Raw genomic sequence first — 3,266 nt, forward strand, 5'->3', positions numbered from 1 at the left:
AGATCGATATTGTTATCGATATAAAACTCGATATTTTTATCGATATAATAATCGATATTGCTATCGATAAAATAATCGATATTGTTATCGATACCGTTATTGATTAAATAACCGCTATTTCAATCGATATAATAATCAATATAATAATCGATATTGTTATCGATACAATAATGGATATTGTTATCGGCATAATAATCGATTAAATAATTGAATTTGTTATCGATTTAGTCATTTATATTGTTAACGATATGTAGAATAATCGATACTGAAGATTGTTGTATTTATCGATGAATTAATCGATTTTACAATCGTTATATTTTACAACGCTTTTATCAACTTGCAATGTTGTGCGTCCAGAAACTTTCAATGGTGTGGATCCAGAAACTTTCAATGTTGTGTGTCCGACACCAAAGCAAAGCTTTGAAAAGTTCCTATAAAAAAGCATAGTGCATAGGGCGACAGCTGTAGTGAATAGGGCGAGGTAGATGACATCTAGATGTCGCCCTATGTACTACGTTTGCTACAGCGGAAATAGACGACACGCCATTTCTTTAAATAAAATTAATTGGTGCTCGTTTGTATGTACATACATATGTAAATGCATGTGTGCACCTTTCTATTAATATCGTTGAATTATTTTAATATCTATTGCAAAATTTTATTCAGACAGGACTAAAAAGTAGAAAATAAATAATATAAAAAAAACTTTTTAATATACAACGCTTTTATAAATGGACTAAAAAGTAGAAAATAATATTTCTCAGTCCCAAAAATTTGTTTTGATAACTTTTGATTTTGAAATTTTAGCAAAAGTCAATATAAACAATCTATGAAATTGAAAATGAAAAGCGTGGGGCGCATGTAATACACTTGAATTGATATGAAAAGTAATATATGTATGTATGTATGTGGGTATATGAATAACGACCGCTTAAAATCGATTTCAAAGTTCTACTTTCGCTGTAGAAATTTTAGGTCTACGTTATGTAGTTTGACTATTGTCAATTAAATCGAATGCTTTGTATTGCATGCGCTCCACGTTTTTCATTTTCAATTTCATAGATCGTTTATAATGACTTTTGCTAAAATTTCAAAATCAAAAGTTATCAAAACAATTCTATGGGACTGAGAAATATTATTTTCTACTTTTTAGTCCATTTATAAAAGCGTTGTATATTAAAAAGTTTTTTTTATATTATTTTTTCTATCTTTATGGATATTGTTATCGGTATTTTTATCGACACAGTTATCAACAGGGTTATCGATATACTAATCGGAACATGGAATGTGATCACATTACATGGCAACAAATCACATGATATTACATCACATAATATGATATCACATCACACGATATCACGTGACATGACATTATATGATATTACATCACATTATATGGCATGACTTCACATGACTTGACATCACATGATCTGACATCGTATGACATGACATGGCATTACATGACGTGGCATCACATGATATGACATCATATGGTATGACATCAGAGGATATGACAACACATGACATGACATCCTATCACATCACATAAAATCACGCCACATCTTATCACGTATCGCACCTCATCTCATCTACGTGAATAGAAAAAAAAAGGATATAAGCAAAGATGTGAAAGATAAAAGCAAAGATGAAGACCAAGGTAAAGTTACCGATTTCAAAACCAAAAACACCGTTGGAAAGGTAATTTTCTGTAGATGAGGAGAGGTTTTATAGTTTCGAAATTGGTTGAAAATCGTCGTTTAAAAATTTCCATATTTGTGTATGGTTGTTTTTGCAACCTGTACAATTGAAGCTGTTTCGCATTTGGTTTTACTTCGTATTTGAAATTAAACTTTGAAATAAAGATAAATATGAAGATGAAGAAACAAGTGATAACGATGAAGACAAAAAAAGGCAAAAGTGAAGATAAAGACGAAAATTGAGATAAAGGCGAAAATTGAGACAATGAGAAATACATAAGAATTAGGTTAACAGAGTTGAAATTTTCCGATAGGAATCGAAATAAAATCAGCCATAAAGGTTACTGAAATTTATCGAATCATCCAAGTTTATTATCGCAACGTATCGAATTATTCCAACTGATCAATGTTTACTGAGTTGTCGAAATTTATAGACACAGAAACTTAGTTGTCCAAATTTACGGATAGTTATCGAGCTATAAAAACGTGTGGGATTAACGAAATTTGTCAAGTTAAAGAAATGTATCAAGTTATCGATATTTATTGAATTATCATTATTTATAGACTTAACGAAATTTATCGAGATGTCGTAATGCATGGAGTTCTTTCAACTTACAGAGTTATCGATAATTATTGATCTACTGAAATTGGTTAGTTCAACGAATCGAAGTTTATGGAATTTTCAAAATATATCGATTTGTCGAAATTTCAAGGTTATATAAGCTTATCGACATATCACTGCTTATCGAGTTGAATCGCCTTAACAAAGTGTAACGAGTTATCAAAATGTTTAGATAGTTTTCGAAAAATGTGGAGATGTCAAAAGTAAAAATTTATAAAGGCATCCAAAGTTTTTACATTTTTGAGTTATCGAAATTTATCGAGCCATCGAATTTTACAGTTATCGAAATTGGTCGAGTTACCGAATTTTGTTGAGTTATCGAATTTTAGTGTTCTTGAAATTCATCGAACTTTCGATATGTACCAAATCATTGAAATTTATCGATAAACTTGAATGTATCGGGTCAATTCGAAGTCCTGCCAAAGTCCTCCAAAGACCTTCTCAGATAAAAAAAAATTGCTACGTGTTAAGTTAGTAAACCTCTCCAAGGCTTCTATAACTAGAAAAACTGTCGAATTTCGACAGTAACAGGCACTCTAGTTAAACATAATTTTGTCAGTGTAAAATTTTTCGAGTGCTTACTTTAAAAAGCGATATTTAGAAAGGACCTAGGAAGCGAGCTAAATTATACTTAGGACAAGTAAACATTAAATATGCGGTCATATCTCAAATAGTTCCAACTGCGGGGAACTGCGAGTTCAGCTTCTATTCTACCTTTTGTAGAACCACTTCCTGTAAAAATTATTGAATTTTTATTCTAGAGCTGAAAGAAATGACTCTGATATGTACATAAAATTAATAATATGCAATTCAAAGTGCAAACTAAAGAAGGTGTAGATATTAATGACTCGCCAATCTATTCATCACAATCAACATTCAGCCAAAAATGGACGTTTCTCTGGACGAGATCCGTTTTCGATGGCAAGAGTCCTGTTTTCCTTAGCTCA

Source organism: Rhagoletis pomonella, unplaced genomic scaffold (assembly GCF_013731165.1).
Source record: "Rhagoletis pomonella isolate Grant_MI unplaced genomic scaffold, Rhpom_1.0 Rhpom_scaffold_00015, whole genome shotgun sequence".
Classification (NCBI taxonomy): Eukaryota; Metazoa; Arthropoda; class Insecta; order Diptera; family Tephritidae; genus Rhagoletis; species Rhagoletis pomonella.